The sequence below is a fragment of the Panthera uncia genome (assembly GCF_023721935.1).
Source record: "Panthera uncia isolate 11264 chromosome B2 unlocalized genomic scaffold, Puncia_PCG_1.0 HiC_scaffold_24, whole genome shotgun sequence".
In the NCBI taxonomy this organism is placed as follows: Eukaryota; Metazoa; Chordata; class Mammalia; order Carnivora; family Felidae; genus Panthera; species Panthera uncia.
The window spans coordinates 80,764,261-80,791,853 of record NW_026057580.1 but is presented as its reverse complement, the minus strand read 5'-3'; the positions used below and the strand labels follow the sequence as shown (position 1 = coordinate 80,791,853).

At 33.9% G+C, this 27,593-nt stretch overlaps 1 protein-coding gene and 1 long non-coding RNA gene across 4 annotated transcripts in view; one reads left to right on the top strand and one right to left on the bottom strand.

Annotated features, from left to right (window-relative positions):
- NKAIN2 (sodium/potassium transporting ATPase interacting 2) overlaps positions 1 to 27,593 on the bottom strand; it is a 981,572-nt gene that overhangs the window by 592,514 nt on the left and 361,465 nt on the right. The window lies entirely within an intron of this gene.
- LOC125937976 (uncharacterized) overlaps positions 1 to 27,593 on the top strand; it is a 36,525-nt gene that overhangs the window by 3,362 nt on the left and 5,570 nt on the right. The window contains exon 2 of the long non-coding RNA XR_007462571.1: positions 1,304 to 1,378. This is a non-coding gene — a long non-coding RNA (uncharacterized LOC125937976). The remainder of the gene's footprint in view (positions 1 to 1,303; positions 1,379 to 27,593) is intronic.

Sequence of the window (27,593 nt, the reverse complement as noted above, 5' to 3'; positions counted from 1 at the left end):
AGATGTCAAACAAGGAAAGGAAGCATCACATAATTTAGGAGTGAGAATGAATGCGAGCCCTGAGCACTGGTCATCCTTGAAGCAGAAAACTTAATGTGCATTCCAGACAAGAAATCTACTGCAGAGGGCAAGGACATGGGACCACAGCCAGATCTTATATTCACCTTTCATGATTCTTTAAAAGATCACACCATATCAATTTATTTGGGAGGAAACTTATTATTAACGGAATGGGCTTTTCCTTTTGTTGTTGTTGTTCACAGTAATTATATAGCTTTTTTTTTTTTTAATTTTTTGGAGAGGTGCTGTCACTGCTACTATTTGTGGACTGTCATCCAACTAAAATTTTAGGAGGAGGCTTTGAAAAGTAAATCTAAAAGTAGAATATTGATGAAATAAATTGTGGAACTCCCTACTTTATTATTATAAAGGAATATTGCTTAGAATACATTTGTAAGTAAAAAGCAGATGCTAAAGTAATATAAGGTGGAGGATGTGGACTTCCACTTTGGATACAGAAAACTACAAAACTGTTCCCTCCCACCCAATGAAAATAGGCCAGATATTCTTCAAAATGGTAACCTGATTCCTGAATCTATCAGAAAGCTGTAAACATATTGAGACCAAAAAACCTGAATACCAAAGAAGGACAAGCCCCTCCAGGGAGATATAGGGCTCACAAACTGTCTTGCTTGTCAAAGATCACGCAAGGAAGAGGCTTGAGCCCCCATAAAAGTGAGACCCAAAAGAATGAGCTAAAAATTTAACACAGCTCAAGAAGTTTAGCCTAGGGTATCCATTTGGAATAGCTGGAGATCACAGACACAAAGAGAGTTCAAACTCATTTGCATGCTCTCTACAGTAGTGTTCCGCCTGTGCTAAGTGGGAAAACTGGGGGCAAGACAGGAGCCTGAGGAGGGACACCCTAGGTGGATCAGGCAGTCTGGAGGAGATCAGCAGCTGTGGGTTACACAACATACCTTGCACTCCTCTGGACTCTTCTGTGCAAAGCAAAAAGCCTTAGGACATAGGGGAGAGGCAGCAAAGACGCTTAACTATGGCTGGGGAAAGGGTAGAAAAAACAAAACAAAACAAAACAAAACCCACTAGTCTTAGAGAAAGGAGAGGAAACTGGGATCTAAGATCCTATACTCATTCAAAGCTTAGATCCCCTATCATGCAGGACAGAACAGAAACTCTCATTCCAGATCAAAGCCAACAACAGATACAAGACAGAGTCTGGGTATACAGTAGTATCTCTATCCAGATTTTTGCTTTCCAGTCTTTTTTTTTTCTTTTTCAGTTTCCCATGGTCACCACTGTACAGAAGCAAATGATTTCCTTCTCATATGTCATCTCACATCATCACAAGAAGAAGGTGAGTACAGTACAATAAAATATTTTAAAAGAGAAACCATATTCACATAACTTTTATAACAGTATATTGTTGTATTTGGTCTATTTTATTATTAGTTATTGTTGTCAACTTGTTACTGTGCCTAATCTACCAACTTTACCATATGTATGTATGATGAATTAGAAAAAAAAAACATATTATAGGGTTTGGTCCTATCGATGGTTTCAGGCATCTCATGGGGGTTTTGGAAAGCCTTCTTTGTGGATAAGTGGAGACTAATGTATAAACATACAAGTTGAAAACTGTTTCAAGATTAACGTTTGACAGAACATGGTAGTTGAAGGCTCAGGCTCAGGGCTATAACCTAATCTGTTTAAATGAGGACTGTATCATTTGCCATGAGTTATACTGGCAATTTTTCAAATCTCTTTGTGCATTAGTTTCTACATCTATAGAACAGGGAATACAATAGTACCCTTCTCATTTATAGAGTTGTTATGATGAATAAATACCGGGCATGCCACCTGGAAAGCGTTCAATGTATGTTAATCATTGCTGTTGTTATTTATGGCTAACATTTTGCTAACATATAGGATGATCACGCATTGTATTTCAGGTTACACTTATTTGAATAAGATAACTATTATTTGTCCAATATAACCTTTTGATTGTCTTAAGTAATCATTGACAAATGAGAATGAGCTAATATTTCAAAAATATGAATATAATAAGGTGGCAATCTCAAACCAAGAAATGAAGTTTAATTATCAGTTTATTAAAAAGCAACAACTTGTCTTAAATCCATAATTATTCTTAGTGACAGATGTGTATATATCTTCAATAAAGAATGGAGAAAATAGGGTTAATCTTGATATTTCTTAAACAAACTTGAAAGTAGCACATTATGATAAAGAAAAAGGAGTAGGTCCTAGAGGCAGCATTTCGAACAGAACCAGAAATGAGGCTGAGAGTGAAGGGAAAGGGAGATGAAAGTGCACACACACACAAATGGCAGTTTCAGGTTATTTAACAAAGGGGCAAATTAACTTACACAACTCAATAGCTCATAGACCCATCACAGCTCTTTGAAGTCATGCAAAAATTAACTCTCCATTGAGATACTGTTATCAAAAGGAAAAAAGAAAAAACCAAAAAGACTTTCCTGGACCCAAGTCTTGCCCTATCAATGACATCACTATCTTTAAGAAAAAAAGAAATCACTCAACAAATTTTGGAATCAGTTTAGTCACATGCAAATGAGAAGTCTTCAGGAATCCTTTCAAGAATATACACTTGCATGTGGAATTCTTAAATGCTGAGTAAGTAAGTGTTCACATGAACATTTGCTGTGTCTTTTAAGCAAGATATTGAATAGGAGCAGAAGCAAAACTGAATTTCTTTCTCATTGTAAAGAGATTCACACTTGAACCCACTTCACTGAGTTATCTGGTTAAAAAATAATAATAATGCAAGTTATTACATTTAAACCTGACAAAGTACTTTTCAGAATGGATGCATTCTATGGAAATTGATCTAGTTTTAATGAGATCTCACAGAATTGGACACAATTAAAATGGAACTGTTTTGCTCTATGGTCTTTATGGAACAGGGGCCATTATTTGAAGAGGTTGATTTACCTTAAAAAGTGTTCTTCAAAAATGTTCTTAAAGATAAAAAGGCTATTCAAGGGAATATAATGAGTATAGCAAATATTATTATTGATAATTATAATTTTATAAATATTTAACATTATATGAGAATAGGGCATGAGTAATAAAAATGTATTACCTCTTTTTATACCAGCTAAGTTCTAAATGAAAAGTTCAAATGTAAGACAAATAACACAAAACTTTCACATCTAATTTCCACAATCATGTACACATAGAGTACTTTTATATATATTTTCTATATTTTACAGACATCTTAAAGTATACATGTGCAAAATTATATCCAAGAATTCATGCTTTTCATTCTCTAGTGCACCCTATTCCAGTAAATGGCATGAGAGCTTACCAAAAATTTGAAAGTAATTCTTAACTCCTCTCTGTCCCTTCCATTACATGTGGTAAATGGAACCCCTCTTAGTTATATCTTGTAAATTGATCTAGTAATAGTGCATTCAGGGAAAAGAAGTCATAAGATAACGTGGTATGCTATGGAAATCTCAATCAATACTTACGCCACTTTTTACCTACATCATAGAGAACATAAAATGAAATATACATAAATATTGATTAACCCAAAAGAAGGCAGTAAGGGAGCAATAGAAATAAAAAAAAGGATGTATGAAAATCAAATAGTAACACGTTAGATTTAAATTTAACCATATTAACTAAATGTAGATATAGCAACACTCTAATTAAAGGCAAAAATTTCCAGATTAGATTAGAAAAATAAAACGGTATGCCATTAACAAGAAATGGCCATTAAATATAAAGAAACAAATATGTGAAAAGAAAAAAAATAAAGATGTAGCATATAAATAGTAAGCATTAAAAAATGGTATCACTACATTAATACTTAATCAAAAGATATTATCGGAGAACATGGAATGATGGGAAAAGTGGCAATTATTCAAGAAGACAGAACAAATTTAAATGTATATACAACTAATAACAGTGCTTCAAAATGTATTAAGCAAAAAACAGATAGAACTAATATAATTATAGTTGCAAACATTAAAAATCCTCTCTCAGCTACTGATAAAACACATAGACAAAAATCAGCAAGGATATATAACATATGAACAATATTGATTATTGTAACCTAATTTTTATTAAACACTACATGCAGTAACAGCAGGATACACATTCTTTTCAAATATACAGAAAACGTTCACCAAAACAGACCATATGTCTGGCTATAAAATAACTCACAACAAATTTCAGAAGTATGCTAACATGCAGAATGTTGTTTGATCAAAATAGAATTTAATTAGGACTTGCTATAAAACCATCATATAATCTGTAAATAGCATACTGTTATATAATCCATCAATTGAGAAAGTAATCATAATATAAAATTATGGAATTATAATAAAAATACAAAATATCAATAATTGTAGGATGCTGTGAAAATAGAGTTTAGAGAAGTGTATAGCTTTCAATGCCGACAGTAGAAAATGGGGAAAAACTTAAAAGCAGTGACCTAACCAGAAAAGAAAAGTAGCTCAAAGTAATCTGACAAAAATAAGTCATTGAGAGCAGAGATAAATGAAGTAGAAAACAAACAAAAAGCAGAGAAAATTAGCACAATAAATGCTCCTTTGTGAAAATATCAATAAATTTATAAATCTCTACCAAGACTAAGAAAAGAATGAAAACGAAAGTTACCAATATCAGAAGAAAGGAAGGAGTACAAATTCAGATCTTATAGATGTCAAAAGATAACAAGAGAATATTATGAACAACTTTAGGCCAATAAATATGAAAAATTATGTAGGAGAAAAACACAAATTACCAAAACTTGAAAGGAATAGAAAACTTCAATAGCTCTATTTATTATTTACTTATTACTTAAAAGTAATTTGATTACTTATTAAATTATTAAAAAATTAATCTGTAATAAATAACCTTTACCAAAAGAAAATTCGAGGTGCAGAAATTTTTTTCTCTGGAGAATTCTATAGGAATGTTTAAGAAAAAGCAATATCATTCACATGTGAACTCTTTAAGAAAAGATGAGGGGACATACAGCTTGACCCTGACACCATAATCTAGTAACGTTTTGCAAGAAAAAAAATACAGATCATCCCTCATGAACATAGACGCAAATATCTGTAACAGAATCCTGTTAATTTGAATCTAGCAATATTAAAAAATGATAATATATCCTGCTCAAGTGTGGTTTATCGGATGAATGCAAAGTTGGCTTCAAAAAAAAGTGCAATTTAACAACACAGTAGAATGATAGAAAAATAATATAATCCTCCTGATTGATTCTGGAAAAGCATTTGACAAAATTAAAAGTATACGTAAAAAAATATCAGCAAACTAGGTATGAATAGATGTGAAGTTCCTCAATTTTATAAAAGCCATTTGAAAAACCAAAGGCTAGTTTCATATTTAATGGTGAAAATGCTGAATGAATTCCTGGCATCAATACAAGGATTATATTCTCACAATGTCTATTCAGTATTATACTAGAGGTCCCACCCAGAGGAATAAGGCAAGGGGGAAAAACAAATATTGGAAAGGAAAACACAAAACTCTATTCCCTGATGACATAACCATTTCTGTAAAGGACCCTAAGTACTAAAACGATAACAACCAGTATTAATAAGTAAGTTTATACGATTGTAGAACACAAAGTTAATATGAAAAACAACTGCCTTTCTGTAAAATAGAAACAAATTTTTTAAATTAATTATAATAACACCAAAAAATTACTTATGATAAATATAACAAAAAACATGTGAACTTAGAAAACTACAAAACATTGCAGATAGAAATCTTAAAAAGGTCTAATAAATGAAGATTCACACCATGTTTATGGACTGAAAGACTATATTCTATGCAGTTCCAATTGAATCCTCACAAGCTTTTTTGTAAATCAACAAGCTAATTTTTAAATATTATAATCCAAAGGACTCTAAAGAGGCAAAATAATATTGAAAAAGATAATAACACTTATCCTTCCTGACTTTATGACTGACTGTAACACTAATGTACAGTATCAGCACAACAATAAATATAAGATCAATGTGGAAGAATAAACAAACCAGCTAAAAACCTACACACATGCAACCAACTGATTTTCAATAAAAATCTCAGAATAACTCATTGCAGGGTAATATAAGAAGAGCTTCAATCCCTAATCGAAAATATTCCATACATGAAATATATCATAAAGAAAAAAAAAAGAATGTTTGAGTTCCTGAGATAGGCAAAGATTTTTAAAAATGGCACCAAAAGGAAGAAAGGAAGAAAATGATAAATAAAATGAAGAAGAAAAGGAAGAAAATGATAAATTGGACTAGGTGAAACCATCTAGGTGAAAAATAAAGACATAAAAGGAAGAAAATGATAAATTGGACTAGGTGAAACCATCTAGGTGAAAAATAAAGACATAACATAATCATATGCACACAGACTGAAAGAAATTTAAAAACTTACTTTATATATTTGCCAGAATATCAAAAAGGTATAACATTACATATAGCTCCAAAGTTTGTGAATCAATTAATTTATACAACTGTAGTTATATAAAAATTAATTTAACTTTTCAAGTCTTTTACATTAACTTAGATACAAGTTTATTTTTGGAAATTTTTATACACATTTAAAAATGGACACAACTATAAGATCTGTGTGAGAAAATGTACACAATTTTGATGAAAGAAATCAAAGAAGAACTAAATGAATGGAGAAATAGTCCATGTTCATGGATAGGAAGACTCAAACTTATTATCAAGATGCCAGGTCTTCCCAGCTTGATCTACAGATTCAATATAATCTCAATCCTAATCAAAATCCAAAATCCCCATGAATTATTTTGTAGATATTGACAGCCTGATTCTAAAAGTTTTTGTTTTTGTTTTTGTTTTTGTTTTAAGTAAGACCTACACCCAATGTGAGGCTTGAGTTTACAACCCTGAGATTGGGCGTTGCATGCTCTACCAACTGAGTTGGCACCCCAACTCAGGGGTAGAATAGGCACCCCTATTCTAAAGTTTTTATAGTGTCTCAGTCCCTTTGTGCTGCTCTAACAAAATATCAACAATTGGGTGGGTTACAAACAATATAAATTTATTTCTCAAATTTCTGGAGAGTGGTAGTCCAAGATTGGGGTATGAAGCACAGTCAGGTGAAGGTTCTTTCCCAAGTTGCAGACCTCTTATAGTCTCATGTGGTAGAAGGGGAAAGAGAGATATGGAGAGCCTTTTCTATAAGGACACTAATCCCATTCATGGGGGCTCCACCTTTAGGACTTACTCACCTCTCAAAGGTCTCATCTCCTAATGACACTACCTTAGGGGTTAGGTTTCAACATATGGATGGAGGGGCAGAGACACAAATATTCAGATCATGGCATATAGAGGGGCAAAAGATACAGAATAACAAACATAATATTGAAGGAGAATGAAGTTTGAGGATTCACATATGCAACTTGAAAACTTACTATAAAGCAACAGAATGATGATGATAATAATAATAGTAGTAATAATCATACAACTTACTATAAAGCTATAGTAACACTGGTATTGGTGAGAGAATAGACAAATAGATCATTGGAACAGAATAGTAGGCCCAAAAATATACCCACATAAATACAGTCAACTAATCTTTTGACAAAAGAGCAAAGATAATACAATAGAAAAAAAAAGTAGTCTTTACAAAAAATTGTGCTGGAACTAGACACATAAGAAAAAAAAAAAGGAATTTTAGACAGAAAGATGACCCCCTTCACAAAAATTAACTCAAAATGGGTCACAGACTTAAATGTAAATGCAAAACTACAAAACTCCTAAAATGTAACATAAAAAAAATCTAGATGACTTTGGCTATGGCAATTCTTTTTAAAAAAAATTAATGTATTTTTTTTTTTGAGAGAGAGAGCAGGGGATGAGCGGAGAGAGAGAGGGGATAGAGGATCTGAAGTGGGCTCTGTACTGACAGCAGAGAGCCCAACACATGGCTTAAATTCACTCACCATGAGTTCATGACCTGACCCAAAGTCAGAGGCTTAACCTGAGTCACCCAGGCACCCCGCAATGCTTTTTAGATACAACACCAAAGGCATGATGAATTTAAGAAAAATTCATAACATTAAAATCTTCTGTTCTGTGAAAAGACAATGCCAAGAGAATGAAAAGACAAACCACAGGCTGGGGGGGGAAATATTTGCAAAGGACACACCTGACAAAGTATTGTTATCTAAAATATTAAAAAATAATAAAATTCTTAACAGTAAGAGAACAAACAATCCAACTAAAAATGTGTCAAAGATCTTAATAGATAACTCACCAAAGAAGATATACAGATGGCAAATAAGCATATGGAAAAGATATTCCACATCATATGTCATCACATGTCATTAGAATGGCCAAAATCCAGAACACTGACAACACCAAATGCTGACAAGGAACAGGAGCTCTCCCATTCATTGCTAGTGGGAATGCACAATGGTACAGTCACTTTATAAGACAGTTTAGCAGGTTATTATAAAATTAAATATACTTTTATATCATGTAATCCAGCAATTGAACCCCTTGGTACTTACCAAAAAGTGTTGAAAACTTATTTCCATACTAAAAGCTGCACATGGTGTTTAGAGCAGTGTTATTTATAATTGCTAAAACTTGGAAGCAACCTAGATTCCCTTCAGTAGGTGAATGGATAAACTGATAGACTGAGACAGTTGAATGTCATTCAGCACTGAAAAGAAAGAAGGTATCAAGCCATAAAAAGACAGGGAAGAAATGTAATTGGATGTTACTAAGTGAAAAAAGCCAATCTCAAACATGCACTCAAAAGGTACAAGATTCCAAAAGTCTGGTAGGATTCCAACTCTATGACGTCCTGGAGAAGGCAAAACTACAGAGACAATAAAAAACCCAATGGTTGCTAAGGTGTGGGGGCAGGGCGGGATTAATAGGTGGAACACAAAGGATTTTTAGGGCAGTGTAATTATTCTATATTATACTATATTGGTGGATAAATGTTAGTATACATTTGTCCCAACTCAGAGAATGTCCAACACCACAAGTGAATCCTAATGTAAACTATGGACTTTGGTCGATGATGATGTGTCAGTATTGGTTCATCAACTGTAATAAGCACACCACAGTGGGACGGGATGTTGATAGTGGGGAGAGAGGATGTACAGGATCTCTCTCTCCTCTCTGTTCAAGTTTGCTGTGAATCTAAAACTGTTCTAAAAAAAGATGTTAAAAGAAAGAATTTTAAAAAATTACCATGAAACTAACAAACAGTGGGGTGGAGTTGGCAGGGTAGGAGGCGTCAGAAAGGAACTCTAGTAATGTTTTAATCTTACATGTAATTTTTCTTGTCTGACGCCCTGTCATCTGAGAAGACGAATATTTTCTAGTTGCATTTTACACTGAATCACTTACCACTGTATATGCTTATTAACAATCTGGGTATATGTGTATTAACAATTTGCAGCTCCAAAATACATTGCCATACTAAAGATATTTAATGCAAGAGGATATTCAAAACGTCAATTATAGAGCCACTATAAAAAGAACTTATTCTTCCAATAAATGTGTTCAAAAAACAACCTGCCAGACTAGTTACTATTTGATAAAACATTCCAGTATGTTCAAAACAGTTACATGATGTAAAGTTTCCACAGACAAATAAGAAAATCAGTCTATCATTCAAATGGTTTGTCAATATGATGCCAATCATCTGCATACACTACTGAATGGTTCGCTTTCATCTGAATGGTTAAAATTCTCTCACGTAATTACTAACATGTGTGTGTGTTTTATAATTTACATAGTGCTTTACATACCTCATCTCATTTGAGCATCAGGATAACCCTCCAATATCTAGTAATTAAGCCTAGTTCCTAAGTGATGGAACTAAAGCTTAGAACAAATAGGTGGGCCTGCGAATTTCACATTACATTATGAATTGGGGATGGTCTCCTTAAAGAAAAAGCTCCCGGAAGAACAGCCCGCAGTAGATCTACCAGCCAAAGTCTCAATTGTTTACTATCTCGCCCAGTGACGCAGTTCTATGTGTCCATGTGTATGTGCAGGGAATTTTAAACAAGGAGATAATAGATAATGCATTTCCCATAATTACCATTATTAGGAAACTGGCCCTCCAATCCTCACTGTTTTCAGTAAAAGAAATTATCTCCAAAAGATAATATAGACATCAAAATACCAAGCATTCATAATGTGAAGGCTCATTGCGTTCCTGACATTCTGTTTTACTATGTCTGAGTTGGGAGAACAATGATAAAAAGCTTTCCTCTTTCCCTGTGCAACATTCAAAAGGGCAGTAATTACCACAAAAAAGGAAAGACATGTTTTTTTCTGGCATTTCGCCATTATTAATTTGTCCCAGGGCAGTTGTGTATCAAGTGTTTTGCATTCATTTTAAACATGGACAACCATATTTACAGAATTAGTGATTGTGTTTGCAATAGTAACAGGCAAAAAGAATCTTGGATACAATATGGAGTTCCATTTCTATAGGTTTCCACTTATTTAAGCCATGAAAGGATACAACTGGTTCAGAGCACAAATCCTTCAAAAATTTCTATTTAAAAAAATTTAAAAATTCCTATTTTGACACCAAAAATCATGTTATATACAATAGTGAGTTTATGCTTTGTTATCTGGTTGGTTTCTTATAACATGAAATGTTGTTTTCTCCTTCATGTGAGCACTTTAACAGAGACACACACACAAAATTCCTGAGTGCATGCTTTCAGTTGACAGCAAAAATGATGATGTGACAGCCACATAAATCAGCGATATATTGGAAATTTGATACTTAGTTAAAAGGATTCACCTAATTATTATTAATCTTTCAGGAACAATGCTTTTTAACATTTGTCCAGAGTTCTTTGTAAGTAGCTCTTTCCCTTAATCAAGCTGTTATAGGAGGATCAGGACAAAGCTTAAGAGATTTTTCTATAACTGTTAAATATTTAATTATATTGAGCATGGCATTTAAGTATGGATTTTGAAGACTCTGAGAGAGCCATTACAAGACTGGAAACACAGCTATAAATTCTATCAAAACTATTGACCAATAGGCTTACCAGTGAATCATAGGCTTACAGTATTCTCTGGGTGAATAGTTTCCAGAAAAAGGATAAACTTAAGTACCCCAAATGCACAAAAATTTCTATTTAGGAAATGGTTTGCTACAAATACTAATATAGAAGACACTATATCAAATAAACAAAAACATCATCACTGTGATGTGATGTGGTGTTTTGTTTTGTTTTGTTTTATCTGTTAATTTGGCCAGGCTACAGTCCCCAGTTACTCAATCAAATAGTAATTTAGGTGTTACCAGGGAGGTATTATGTAGATGTGATTAAAGTCCATAATCAGTTGACTGTTGTGTAGGGGGATTATTTTAGATAATCTGAGGGCAACTGATTCAATCAATTGAAGGGCAGAGCTGAGGCTTCCCTGAGAAAAGATGTTACCCTGTAGATGAAGATTCAGCCAGAGAGTTGTAGTCTGCCCTTCCTGACAACATGCCTACAGATTTCACCCTTGCCCAACAAGCCCCCACAACCAAGTGAACCAAATCTCTTCGTATGTTTCTCCTACTGGTTTTACTTGTATGATTAAATCTTGATACAAGGTTATAGGACTAAATTCAGGCAAGTTATAGAACCAGTGAGTTTTGATGTTATTATTAGCTCTCAGTTCTGGACTTATGAGGCATTTTTATTTTCTGGAATAGTTATATATTATTTGTATGCTATTTGGAATAAGGTAGAAGAATAAGGTTATTGGATTTATGGTGAGGAAATGGAGAAAGATCTATTGGTTCCATGACACAGGAAAAAAGTAAGCATATGTAATTTCATTTTGACCATGTTTCAGATCAAATTGTATTATTGTTATTGAGCAACAACTTGGTTAAGGAAAGGAAGTAACTAAAACAATCCAGGAAACAGGGATATGTGGCTATTCCTTCACAGAGAAAGAATTAAAAATGACTTCGTGAAAATTCTTGGAGGAAGAAGAGCAAAAGAACGTTTGGGGCAGAGGAAAACTGAACTTGATAAGGAAGTTTTGTGAAACAAGAGATTTCACATGCATGCACTATGAATAGCAAAATAAGGTTAAAAATGATGAAAGGCAAGTGTCAAGATGGTTGATAGAGAAACAGAAATTGAACGAATCTGCTTTGGTATGCAGAAATATGCTTTATGGAAAGTGGTCATCAGACTTTAGAGGGGAAGGGAGTTGAAAATGCAGCTTCCTGTGCTCTCCCATCAGAGATTCTGATTCAGTGTGCCTGGAGCAGGGCCCAGAAATCTTCAGTTCTTAAGCAAACGCAATCGATGATTCTCGTACAAGTGGTGCAGTGATGGTACCTAAAAGATTCACATTTTCATAGTCTCTGCTTCTTTTTTTCTAAGATACAAGGAAAAGCCTACAGATTTCACTTAATTTTTGACACTTTTTTTCACACAAGTATTTTTACCCATGATCATTATTTTCACATTTCTTCACTGACCTGGAAACATTCTGTGTGGTCTCATCATAAACTATTCTGTCTGCCCATTTAGACGAGGGTTTTTGCAACAATCGAAAAAGCTGCAGAAAGAAGCCAACACTTAACGATGTGACATAATAGTTTTACCTATCCATAAATTGAATACAGCACAGGATTTGAGGATCCAGAATTTAAAAAAATACATTTTCAGGGGTGCCTAGGTGCTCAGTTGGTTAAGCATCTGACTTCAGCTCAGGTCATGATCTCATTGTTCCTGGGTTTGAGCCCTGTATCGGGCTCTCTGCTGACAGCTCAGCGCACGGTGCCTGCTTTATTTTCTGTGTCTCCCTCTCTCTATCTTCCCCTCCCCTGGTTGTGTTCTCACTTTCTCTCTCTCTCTCTTTCTCCCTGTCTCTCTCTCTCTCTCTCTCTCTCAAAAATACATTTTTTTTAAAAAAGTACATTTTCAGATTATGTTGATTTTACTGAATCATCTCCACATTATTAGTGGTGTAAAATTAAATATAATATCAAGACTGGATATTAGGTTACTGAGCTTATCAGTAGCATTAGGTAAAGTACAGTTACATTAAGAAGGAGCTAAAAGTACGATAACTAACTTTAATTTAAATAAAACTTTTACAAAAAGGACTCTACTAAACAAAAATCCAAAACAAAGTAAAAGGAAATAATTCTTTAGGCTTTTCCAGGCATCTACATTCTAATAAAGCTACATGGAAATGTATAGACTAGCCCACACACAACTCTGACAAAGCGTTAGGTCATCAATGCATCTACAGAGTGCATCTTTTTTTTTTTTTTATTTAAAAAATGGCTTTTTATTTTTTTTAATTTTTTTTTCAATATATGAAATTTATTGTCAGATTGGTTTCCATACAACACCCAGTGCTCATCCCAAAAGGTGCCCTCCTCAATACCCATCACCCACCCTCCCCTCCCTCCCACCCCCCATCAACCCTCAGTTTGTTCTCAGTTTTTAACAGTTTCTTATGCTTTGGCTCTCTCCCACTCTAACCTCTTTTTTTTTTTTTTTTCTTCCCCTCCCCCATGGGTTTCTGTTAAGTTTCTCAGGACAGAGTGCATCTTAATAACAAAGCAGTCTTTAAAAACTTTATCTGGTAATTTACTTTTCCTGTCAGCCAAAATGCTTTAAAAATATTATCCTGAAAGGACTTTAAAAAATCAAACTCAATAACATTTAACAGAACAGTTCAGAAATGCAGAGCCGCTGAGTTGGTGGCTCTCACGCTTACATTTTTCATATAGTTTCCAGAGTTCAATATTTCTTATTGCAAAGTCCTCTTCCACCTTTACCTACCTAATAAAAAATACATAGATTCTCCACAGGAGGTATATTTAAAACAAAAATTTAATGTTTATTTCTGAGACAGAGAGAGACAGAGCATGAATAGGGAAGGGGCAGAGAGAGAGGGAGACACAGAATCTGAAGCAGGCTCCAAGCTCCAAGCTGTCAGCACAGAGCCTGACACGGGGCTCAAACCCACAAACTGTGAGATCATGACCTCAGCCAAAGTCTGTCGCTCAACCGACTGAGCCACCCAGGCACCCCTAGGAGGCATATTAATTTAGCCATAAATAGATATTTTTTAGCATAGTGAATTCAATGAATAAATATCACAGGGTAGTAAACACATACATTTATATCTGATACATTTCCTTAAGATAGACAGATGTATCCTTTCAAATGCTTAATTTGATTGACAAGGACTGTCGTAAATCTTAATAATTTTATCATATTTGTCTTCAGGTCTGTATATACATAACAATAGACATACAAGGTACATATATGAAAATATCACTTTCGTCTTTAGCTCCTCCCCATATGTCAAATGTCTGGTCCCTTTTACACTGCCTCACTATTCCCTCACCCTCCACCACGATCTCTCCTAATACATCCTCACATTCATTATGGAAGCATACAATACTGATGTTTTTCCTGAGCTCCTACTGTACCTATTTCAGACAACAAGCAAATGCTTTAAATAATAGTATCATTATAAGTTTTCTTTTTTGGTCTTTCAATAGAAAATTATAATCCAAGGAGCAATGTCTGCTGTTTGTATTTTTATATATCTTCTCTAAGTTATTTGACATTACTATATAATGCCTAAAAACTATCATATAAGGGACTCAAAAAAACTTAATTCCAAACAAGAGGAGCCTCAGTAAACAAACAGCTGGACAACGTTGGACTATCATTAAGAGCTTCCATACATTATACATAAGTAACAGGTATACTTATACACACAAAATGTTTATTTATTTATGTATTTAATTTTTTATTACATTTATTTTTGAGAGGCAGAGAGAGAGAGAAAGAGAGAGAGAGAGAGAGCATGAGTGGGAGAGGGGCAGAAACAGAGAGGGAGACACAGAATCTGAAGCAGGTTCCAGGCTCTGAGCTGTCATCCCAGAGCCTGACATGGGGCTCAAACCCACGAACCATGAGATCATGACCTGAACCAAAGTCGGACACGCAACCAACTGAGCCCCCCAAGCGCCCCAGAAAATGTTTATTTTTTGGAATTTATAAAGGGAAGACAGCTACTTTCATGACTTTTCTCAAATAACTTCCTAAGCAAGTATGTTCATTGTAATAACCACATAGATTACACTTTTCAGATTTGTTATAGCAGCAATTAGTGCAGAAAAAATAAAAGGTACTAGATACAGTCTTTTATTGTTCATTATATAAAGTGCATTTTTCTTTGAGCATAAAGGATATTCTTTGTATCAGCATTTATTTTTACGGTTCAATGAGGGATGTTTTTTCTGTTAAGATCCCTAGGGCTTTGTAGCTGACACACATTACTTCCATGACTTCTACAATTTGAAGAATTCCCCAAAGAACTATGGCTCATCATTTTATACTGCATAATGTATAAATTGAAAGTGTTTTGTTTTAGATACAGTACTAATGAAATGAATAATTTACTTGCATAAAACTACTATAGGATAATGATATATCTGAGAGGTCCATATTGTGAAAAAGTTCCATTCAAGTTGAACTTATTAAATAAAGCTGCATTTTGCTGTGAATTTCATTTCTGAAGTCAGAGGGCCCTAGAACAGCTGAAACATAGATATATTTTATATTTAAATGGTTATATTGTAAGCCACTGAACACAAACATAGAGCAAATGATGTATTTCAAGATAGGGGAATTAGTATGTCATAAATTTTAATATGAAGAAAAGGCTTTCATTTGTTCCTCCAACCAATGATAAGAATAGACGTACATTGTGTAATAGTTAATTCAATTTCCTACTAATTCCCTTGTCCCCAGTCTACTGCTTCATCCATTAACATCTATGATTAACAGTTGAAGAAATATAAGATAATTATGTAAGTCTGTATTTAACAAGGATTTAAGTTTATCCAATCCTTTTAATTTTAGGACTAAACAAAGATGCTTTGTTTGAGCTTAGATTTTTTTCACCCAAAATTAAAAAGACATCTCCTTAGGTTCAACTGTTAAAATGCAGACCTGTATGAGCTGTTTCTTCCCTCAGAATGAAGTCAATCATTTATGAAAGTGGGTGATTATGATAAATCATTAGCATAATCTTATTATTTCCCTCAACACTAGGAGGGTAACCACAGAGTATGGACAGTAAAGGACACAGAATTCTCCACCAAGATACCAGTAGTGAAAGATCAAGGGACCAAGAGAGTCTTCAGCTGGTGGTGAGAACAAAGTAAAATGGCTTATCATGAGGCCCAAGATGACATAAAACAAAATGTTACTGGAAGGAGTTTGAGAGACTAAAACATAGGAAGGTCCTAAAAATCATGAATTTATTAAAGAGATTTGTAAGCACAGGCAGAAAATAAAACGTAGAAAAATGGTTACTAAAAGGGTAGGTAGGGCACCTTTGAGACCCTTAAGGTCCCAAGACTGAAGAAACATGTATTTGTTGAAGGACTAATAGTAAAGATGAGGGGGTGACCATGGAAGCTGAAGAGAAGCAAACATTTTGGGGTCAGGATGCTTGGGCATATCCTGAAGTAGCAGTTAAGTTTTATAAGTTAGATTTCTTTTTACATTTATAATAAAATAGTGTCTTCTTTGCAAACTTTGAACATTACAAGATAAGAGACAATGACTCTTCATCATTCTGTGAGCATCTGGCCATTTCTTACTGTCTGATGAGTTCTTCTTTTCTTGTTTTGATGATCCGACAGGATATGCATTAGGGCAAAGTACAAATAAAGTCGTTATCAATCTGTATGTGTGGTGGCAGATGTCTGTATCCTCACTATTTCTGCAGTTTTAAATGGCAATCAAACATGCATTTTTTAAAAAACATTTTCCGATCTGAAGGTGACAGTGTAAAATTTCAATCTTGAAAAAGTGACAGGGTTTTCTAATGAGATACACGCATCTGCAAATGAAATAAATCTACCACATTCGGGCCTTTTATAGTTTTGTGGAAACAGTTGTAGGACATGAAATTTCCAAAATGAAACCCAGCATCTCAGTTAATTAGGAAGGATATAAAATGAACTCTTGAAAACCAACAAAAGATGCTACATCAATAATTTACAGTTTTGAAGGAAAAAGAAGCAGTGTTTAAGAAAAGAAATGTTAGGGGAAAATGCTAATAAACATTAACATGAAAATTAATGAGTATCCATAAATTGCTAAATATAAATTTATATTGAGAAAATAATGTGATTATTTTATAGAACATAATAATTATTCTGCCATGCAAGAACTATATATTCCAGGATAAAATTTTCAATTGTAGTTAAAATCCTCAATACAGAGATTGTACTCTAATAATTTACTCTTATACTCATCACATTTCTAAAGCTTGTTAACATCCATTATATCAGCTGTTGCTATGCTTTTATTAGTAATAATGGAAGTATAAAATAAAACATAATATAAGCACAAAGTTTGTGGTAAATATAAAAAAATATTTATATTTGTGGGCATGTATTTAAACAAGATTGTGGGGTGTGATCATTATGTTACTCCTAAATCCACACTTTTCTTATGATTGCGAGTTCTGCTATTTCTTCCTTCTTATTGTATAACTATTCAGCCTCTTTTATCCAAACAAGGCCCATACCTCTCATTACTTAAATCTAATGTGAAAAGCTTCCCAGGAGATTTCTACCTTGACATTTCCCATAGGGGAGAACATCATGACTCTCAATCTACATTTTCCCAAGGAGATAAAGAGCATCAATAAGTGAACTGGTACAAAAATAAAATGATAACGATTAATTCCTCATCTTGCAAAAATATACTTCAAATATTTAATATTGTGATTCCAGTAATGTCTAGACATCCTAGTTGTAATAAATAACATGAAATCTACTAATAAGTATATTTTGTAAACACTAAGATAATACAGCATATTCACAAACTTCTCAAACTGAATATTTTCCTATACGTATTTTCCAGAGCTACATTTCCCCAAAAAACTTTTGCAATGCTTAGTGCCTGGCAGAAGACGCCCACTATAAATGTTTGTTAAATAAAACATAACAACCATCTGCCATTTGAATTATTTTTTCAAGCAGGCCTATTTGTTTCATATCCAAATATTAATATATGGATTTAGACAATCTTATAGACAGCAAAGTGAGGGGTTATTGGCTACTTCTCAAGCAAAACCACCTGGACCTGAAATTCCCCCAACACATAATATACATAAATCTGATTTTGTAACATTCACTTGGATAGTTACAGTAAAAAATATATATATATCAATCCAATTCAGCAAATATTTATCAAAGACCTGCTGTATTTGAAATATTTTACTGGTAATTTCAAAGGATACACAGCTGAATAGGATGAAGTGCCTCTTTAGAGTACAGTATACTAACAATTATCTTGTTGGAATTCATAATTAAGTGGTGTTTTAAAAATATTTTAAATTATAAAGAAATTCATTATTATAAAGCTTAATTGAATATTTTTATCTTACTTAGATCAACCCATGTATAAATCAATCTGCCTACCCACTTGTCAATCTACCTACATATATCTAGTTATCTATGAAAGGAGGAAAAATCACCTGAAAAAAGTGTCAAGCAGGGGAATAAGAAATTTATTCAGAATTTGTGGTTCTAAGCATGGTGCAATATTTAAATCCTTTGCTCCTCTAAATCAAGTAGTGTGTCAAGCTCTCACAGAAAATAAAAGTTCAGTTACTGCCAAAATTAGACACAGTTAATTATTAAAAGTGACAACCAACATCTTCAAGTGCCATCCATTATTTAAGAAGGTTTCCAATTGAGGAGTACTTTGATTCTAATAGAAAACTTCTTTGATGTTTGCACATTGCTTCACAGGAAAACAAACCAATATAACAGTCACAGTAACAATTCCCTTCAGAAAGTAATACTGTGGATAAAAGAGCCAATATCCGGGGCCTTACCCATGGGTAATTGGGGAAATGGAGAAAATATGCCTAGAGTACCACAGTCTCCCTGCGGTCCCTCTGCTGTCTATCCATTGCCTTTCTACTTCCTTGTTCCCCTCCCTTTGCTCTCAACAGTATTCTTGCAACTTCTGTGGTTCTTGGTTTAAACTTTAATTACCACATTAATTAAAATTACACAGAGTTTTACATTGCTGTCAATTGTTTTTCCACGCCTTTATGTTATTTGATCCTACAATGTAAGTACTACCACATTTTTAAGTCATTAGCTAACTTAAAGCCACTGTATTTGAGACCACTTCTTTCTGATTCCAAATAGAATCAGAACTGCTTACATGTGGAATAGATGGATAAAGTGTTCACTTTTAAATGAGGCAGGCAAGGCTTCCATAGCCTGCATTAAGGAACTTTCACCCTTCTGATATATCCAGGTCTGTGATCCATTAGTCCTCACTAAAATATGCTTAGAAACAATCATAATTTTGTACAGAACTTATATGTGGCCTGACAGCTAAGTATCTTAATTCCTCATTTCAAATTAGAACTCCTGATCTAGGAATGTATTTATTTAGTTTTTATCTGCAAGTTAACATTATATGGTCTTTGCTAATTTTAATCAGGTTGTAATACCTATATGGTATATCAACTATGTTGGGTCAAAGACTAGTATCTGAAGCAAATGAAAGGATGGCACCATACCTTGTAGAGATTATTTAAAGGTCTTGGTATGTACCATATTTAAAAATCTAATTGTATTCATTAGTTCTAGTTAGAATTGTGTATCTTCTGTTTTGATCACATTGTGCTAAAAATATTTCTTATATTACCCTTCCAATCCAAACTGGCCAGTCATACAGAGGGCACAAAGTCTAGAGCCAGACTGACCACATATGAATAATGGCTCTTTAATGGATTAGTTCTGTGACCTTGAGGTAGTTACTCAAGAACATTGTGGCACAATTTCCCCATCCATAACATGGGACTACTGTACAATATCTATCTCATAAGAATAATGTGACAATGAAAAAGGTAATGTATGTAAAACACTTTAAACCATACCTGCTATGCAATATTCCCCAAATAAGCATTAGCTTTTATTATGTTTCCCACTTTTATAGGATAACTGTAATAATGTATAATATATTGGTGGTATATGTCATGAGTGATATATACTAATGTTATAGCTTTTGTTTTAATAAAAGGTTCTGAAAATCAGTATCTGAGCCATAAGAAGGATGTCAAAGGTAGTCATTTCCAGAATTCAGGCAGGATTATACCAGAAATGTCAGTCTTAAGGAAATCACGTTGAGTCAGGAATTGCCATTCTCTAAACTTAGAATTGTCCAGTTTATGCTCAACAGTTTCTGTCTTTCCCTTATAACGAGATGTTTAGACTTCATATGTGAGTAAAAAAACTGCATGGCTTCTATCTATGCTCCTTGAACAAATATATCTCCAAGGATCACTAAAATTGTTCATATAGATTTTTTAACACTACCATCAATTTATGAGTTATAATTGGTATAAAATTCTTCTGTATTGGATTTCAATAGTTTGCAAAATTTCTAAAAATATTTGAGATCAACGTAATATTACTCACTCTTTATTTTACCAAGATAGAATTTTTAAAGAAGGATATGAAGCCTGAAATAATAAAGGATAAGTAATTTTTATGCCACAGAGTTAAAAAACTATATGGAAAAGCATTAAAAAAACTACCAAGATATAAACCACAGTAGGAAACAGTTTTATAAGATATGAGATGGTCAAAGGATAATAGTCATAAGATAAAAACTTGCATGTTAATGAAAAAAGACAAAAACAAAAATGAATTACAGACAAACCTATAAATGAGAAATTAAAGAATACATACAAGAAACATATGAAAGGTATTCAATCTTACTAATTATCATGTCCCAACTAAATTATAATGCAGTATCATATCTCAGTGACACTGAAATATTATTTTGTTTTTAAATTATATGTTACACAACACCAGAAATCTTCATGTTTAGCCTTTCTATAAAGTTATTATTTATTTTTACTACATCCAGACCAAGGTAGTGGAGATGCTTCCGTTGACAGCACATTTAAAGGCATCACGTTCCCCCTCTCTCTCAGATAAGAAACAAGAAAAGTACACCTGTTTTACCACTGCTATTCAACATTGCACTGATGTTGTACCCAAAACAAAGAAGCAAGAAATAAAAGGTGTCCAAATTGGAAAGGAAGAAATAAAACAATCTCCTTTTTTTTTTTTTTTTTTTTTTAGACCTGACCCTAAATACAGTGAATCACAAAGAATCCATCCAAAAACACTAGGGGAGCAGTTGTTAAATAAGCCAGGAGCTGGCTGATCCTGAAACCCAGACTGTGAACTATGGAATTCCTGGTGAGAGAGGAGCATGAAGCAGTAGCCTTAGTAGTTAAAAGAAAGTTTAAAAAGCAGATTATGGTAACATAAATCCACTTGTGATTAGAGGGCAGGGGAAAGAAGGGATGATATAAACACACTGAGGAGAACATTTTATGTAGAGCAACAAGCTTATTCAGCACACTGGAAAATAATGTTGAAAACAAGAAAATCTGGGATGATAAACAAGTGAATTTGGATTTCATTCTGTAAACAGAAAGAGAAAGATTGGGGACATGGGAATACTTCTATTATTAACTTTTGTATTAAAGGTAATGATATATAAACAATACAACCATCTATGAAGTGAGTGGTCATTGAAATATACAAACTGATCAGATCCCAAATGTAAACAATTCTCATTATCCCTTTAGGTAGTAGCCTGCATTATGTGTAGCCCGGTCATATATTTTAAATGCTTCTTTTAACTTTAAATATGTTTGAGGAATTCAACTATTTAAGTTTATGCCAGATGAATTAAGCAAAACATTTTTTTAGAATATTACCTCAATTGTGTAATATTGCCTTTGACTATTATAATATTCCTTGCCTGAAGGATTATATTGTGATTTTTTTTTTTTTACAAATGGTAATGCCTCTATACAAATATGTGTCCATTATGCAGGAGTGTATATCTGTTACCCAGAGTGAAGGACAGGTTGATACAAGCATTTCACAGTTGTGTTTTAGATGAGAACCTAATAATAACCATCTCTGCATAGAGTTCAAAGTGCAAGGAAAGTTAGTTGTGTTAATACTACTGAGCACCCCCATTTTTCTAACCCAAATTAAAATGACAGTTGAAAAATTTTTCTATTTATTGCTTCAACCCAAAATGGCCTTATTTTACCAAGTCAGACAGAGATCCTCATAAAGTAAGAGAAGAATCATTATACTAATTGGATGCTTATTAAAATCCTCAGATTTAATTATAAATTCCACAGATGTATGGCTATGCATTTTTACTTAAGTGGTGACATGTAAGTGGTTAAAAAGGAGCCACAGGGATAATCTTCCACCGATGCTAGTAATCTCCAAAGGCCTTGTAGGAGAGACTAATTTGTCACCAAACTCATTTTTCCTTCCTCTCAGGCACATTTCTTCACTGTCCTTATTAGTAGGTATGGTCATGTGACTATATTCTGGCCAATCAAATGTGGGAAAAAGAGGTACTTACTTCTTGGCCTGGCCCTTAACTATCTCCTAATGCAGCCCTCCTATTGCTCTTTGCCTATTGCCTAGTTAAATGAACACAACTTACAGGTATTAGATAAGGATACTGTAGACAGGAAAAGTATGCTGGATCCTAGCGCAGCTCTGTAGAGCACAGTACAACACCTGCTCCAGTGTAAGAAATAAATATTTATTAAAGTCACTGAAATTATGGGGTTGGTTTTATAGTACTTAGCCTGTCCTGACCAACACAATCCTGCAAAGTACAAGGTGTATCTTTTTTTTTAATCACTGTTTTCCCTGAATCTAGATGTATACCCTGGATTTAAGGAAATTCTTGAAGTTTAGTTTAAAATTATGGCTAATCCTTTAATCTTAAATCCACTGTTAGTGTGAAGGTGGGATGGACAATTTCTAAGTTTCCTTCCAAAACCTTCTGTGACATTCTATGAGTTTAGAATTCTAATTACTATTATTATTATTATTTTTTGGTAGGAACTCTTCTATGGATGCTTTCTAAGCATATTTTATTTCTTTCTTCAGCATAGATGTCATCCTGCATGTATCAGATGTTTATTTAAATTCTATAAACACCCATGCTCAATTTCACAGTTTAATACAGAACAGATTGAACACTAGAATGTAAAAATGAGAAATAAATATTATAACATAATATCCCTTCTTGGGGCTCCTGGGTGGCTCAGTTGCTTAAGTGTCTGACTCTTGATTTTGGTTCAGGTCATGATCTCACAGGTTGTGCTGGCATCTTGGAGCCTGCTGGGATTCTCTCCCTCCTTCTCTCTCTCTGCCCCTCCCCCACTAGTATGCACACTTGTGTGGTCTCTCTCTCTCTCTCTCTCAAAATAAATAAAAACATAAACTTTAAAAAAATTAAGTGTTTCAAGAAAAACACATGATATCTCTTCCTGCTTAAAAGGTCCACATAAACAAAACCTCTATTACATAATAGAAATAAATATAAACAGAATCAAATCCTGCAGCATGGAAGTTTTATTCCCTTATTTTCAAAACAACAGCTATCAATTTAGAAACTTACAATCAATTATCAAGCTATCATGCTCAGCAGAATTTTAAAGAACTGAGAAATGAGAACCACACATCAGGTATGATGCTTATATTTCTTATTCCACTCTATTGCATTAACCCTTAAAAAATAGAAAAATAAAAATAATAATGATCATAAGAAAATATTCAAATTATTTCACTTTCTCCATACTTTGATAAAAGAAAATCATACTTGATATGGCTTTCATAAAATCAAAATTTACTTAATTTCAACTTCAAGTAGAATTTTAGGAAGAATTAGATTTGTAATAGTGTTATCCAGATACATCCTCTTTTTGCTCTTTTACAGATTTCTATTTCAAAATTCCCCAAAAAACATATGAATATTTTGCTAAGCACCAACTCATATTTTGTATCCATAACACTTTTTTTGTTGCTTCTGTAAGGCTCAATTTTTTTAAAGACATTTAATCTTCAGAGATGGAGTTTTTGAGATAGGAATAGTTTAGCTCACTTTATAACTGCAATGAGAATATTAGTAAAGTTACTAGAGAGGATTAGTAAAAGCAATTCCAGGAAACACTCAGTCATGTATATTAAACGTAATACATGCAGGGGCTCCTGGGTGGCTCAGTCAGCTGAGTGTTTGACTCTTGATTTGGGCTCAGGTCATGATCCTAGAATCCTAGTATCCAGACTCATGTCGGGTTCCATGCTGAGCATGAAGCCTATATGAGATTCTCTCTCTCTCTCTCTCTCTCTCTCTCTCTCTCTGCCCTCTCCCCTGCTCACACATTGTCTCTCTAAAATAAAAAAAAAATAAAATTAACATTAATATATATGTTATGTATGCTAATATATACACATTGTGTGCTAAATGTATGTTAAATTAATGTTAAGGATTTTAAAGTGAATGCCTAAAAAAGGTTCATGTAAAGGAATATTAAGACTCAACACAATCACTTGTAATTTACAGGCATACCTTGTTTTACTGCATTTCACATTACTATGTTTCACAGATAATGAATTTTTCATAAATTGAAGGTTTGTGGCAAACCTGTGTCAGCACCATTTTTTCCAATAGCATTTCCTCATTTTGTGTCTATCACATTTTGGTAATACTCACAATGTTTCAATTTTTTTCATTATTATTATATTTGTTAGGTGATATGTGATCTTTGATTCTCCCATTTAATTGTTTTGACGCATCATAAACCATTCCTGTATAAGACAACAAACTTCATGTATTTTGTGTTCTGAATACTCTACTTACCAGCTGTTCCATCTCTCCTCCTTAGTCCTCTCTCTTCCTTAAGACACAGCAATATTGAAATTAGGCCAATTAATAGTCGTTCAATGGCCTGTAAGTGTTCAAATGAAAGGAAGAGTTGCACAACTCTCACTTTAAATCAAAAGATAGAAATGATGAAGCTTAGTGAGAAAGGAACATCAAAAGTCAAGATAAGCCAAAAGCTAGTCCTATTGTGCCAAATAGGTAGCCAAGTTGTGAATGCCAAGGGAAAGTTCTGAGAAAATTAAAAGTGTATCCAGTGAATACATGAATGATAAGAAAGGAAAACAGCCTTATTGCTGATATGTACAAAGTTGTAATGGTCTACACAGAAGATCAAACAGCCACAACATTCCCATAAGCAAAGCCTAATCCAGAGCAAGGCCCCGTCTCCCTTGAATTCCATGAAGACTGACAGAGGTGAGGAAGCTGCAGAAGAACAGTCTGAAGCTAACAGAGGTTGGTTCACAAGGTTTAAGGAAAGACATCATCTCTATAACATAAAAGTGCAAGGTTAAGAGGCAAGTGCTGATGTAGAGCTGCAGCATGTTATCCAGAAGATCTAGCTAAGATAACGAACTAAGGTGACTATACTAAAATGGACATTTTCAAAGTAGACAAACAGCCTTGTATTGGGACAACATGCCATATAGAATTTTCTTATCTAGAAAGGAGAAATCTGGCTTTTAAGCCTCAAAAAAACAGGCTCACTCTCTTACTATTAGCTAATGCAGCTGGTGACTTTAAGTTCAAGCCAACAGTCATTCACCATTCTGAAAATCCTAGGGCACTTCAGAATTATGCTAAGTTCATTCTGCCTGTCCTCTATAACTGGAACACTAGATGACAGCACATCTGTTTACAACATGGTTTACTATTTGAAGCCCACCGTTGAGACCTAAGGCTCAGAAAAAAAAGATTCATTTCCAAAATATTGCTGTTGTTGACAATGTACCTGATAACCCAAGAGATCACACAATGAGATTCATGTTATTTTCATGCTTGCTAACACAACATCCATCTGTAGCCCATGGATCAAGGAATAATTATGATCTTCAAGTCTTACTGAGGAAATGTATTTAATAGAATATAGTGATGGATAGTGATTCCTCTGATGGATCTAGGCAAAGCAAGGTGAAAATCTTCTGGGCAAGATACGCCATGAAGATGTCATTAAGAACATTCATACTTCATAGAAGGGATTGAAATAGCATCATTTTTGAGAGAGAAAGGGGGTGTGTGTGTGTGTGTGTGTGTGTGCGTGCGAGTGCGCGTGCACACATGCATGCAAGCATGTGGGAGGGGCAGAGGGAAAGGAGTGACAGAATGTTAAGGAGGCTCCAAGCCTAGTGCAGAGCTGGACATGGGGGCTCAATCTCACAACCATGAGATCATGACCTGAGCCAAAATCAAGAGTCAAATGCTTAACCGACTGAGCCATCCAGACACTCCAAAATAGCATAATTAACAGGAGTTTGGAAGAAGTTGATTCCAACCATCAACTTGGAGGGTTTGACTTGGAAAAGGGATGATTCAGAGGGTTTCAACACTTCAGTAGAGAAAGTAACTGCACATGTGGTGGAAACAGCAAGAGATCTAGAATTAGAAGTGGAGACTGAAGATGTCACTGAATTGCTGCAAGCTCATGATAAAACTTGAGCAGATGAAGAATTGCTTCCTATGGATAAGCGAAGAAAGTGGTTTCTTGAGAGAATCTACTCCTGGTGAAGATGCTGTGAAGATTGTTAAAATGACAGCAAAAGATTTAGAATATTACATGGACTTAGTTGATAAAACAGTAGCCAGGTTTGAGACCACTTACTTCAATTGTGGTGGGAGTTCTAATGTGGTAAAATGGTATAGAGAAATCATTAGTGAAAAGGAAGGTCAATCAATGCAACAAATTCAATTGTTGTCCTGTTTTAAGAAATTGCCACAGACACTTTAACCTCAGCAACTGCTACCCTGATCAGTCAGCAGCCATCAACATCAAAGCAAGACCCTCTACCAACAAAAAGATTATGTTTCACTGAAAGCTCAGATGATGGAAATTTTTAGCAATGATGCGTTTTTTAGTTAAAGTATATACATTATTTGTTTTAGACATAATGTTATTGCACACTTAAGACTACAGTATAGTAAAAGCACAACCTTTAAGTGTACTGGGAAGCCAAAAATTCATTTGACTCATTTTATTGCAATATTCACTTCATTGCAATGGTCCTGAGCCAAACCCACAATATTCCAAGGTTTGTCTCTATGTGTAAAGGCTAGTCATGCTTAATGAAAGAGTAAATATAACAAACACAACAGAAATATAAAGTATTATGGGGAATACTATGAAAAATTATATGCCAACAAATTGGCAACAAAAACAGACACACTCCTAGAAGTATATAATCTTGTAAAACTTAATCAGAAAGAAATAGAAAATTCAAAAAGACTAGCAGAAAATTGAATCAGTAATCAAAAACTCCCAAACTCGTAGGTGAGTTCTACCAAACGTTCAAAGAAGAGTTAATACTTGTACTTCTCAAACTATTCAAAAAATAAGAGGAAGGAAAAAGGAAACTTCCAAATTCATTCTACAAGGTTTAGCATCATTACCTGTATACCAAAACCAGACCAAAACAAAAACAAAAACAAAAAAACTATACAAAAAAGAAGAAAAGAAAAAAAAGAAGAAGAAGAAGAAGAAGAAGAAGAAGAAGAAGAAGAAGAAGAAGAA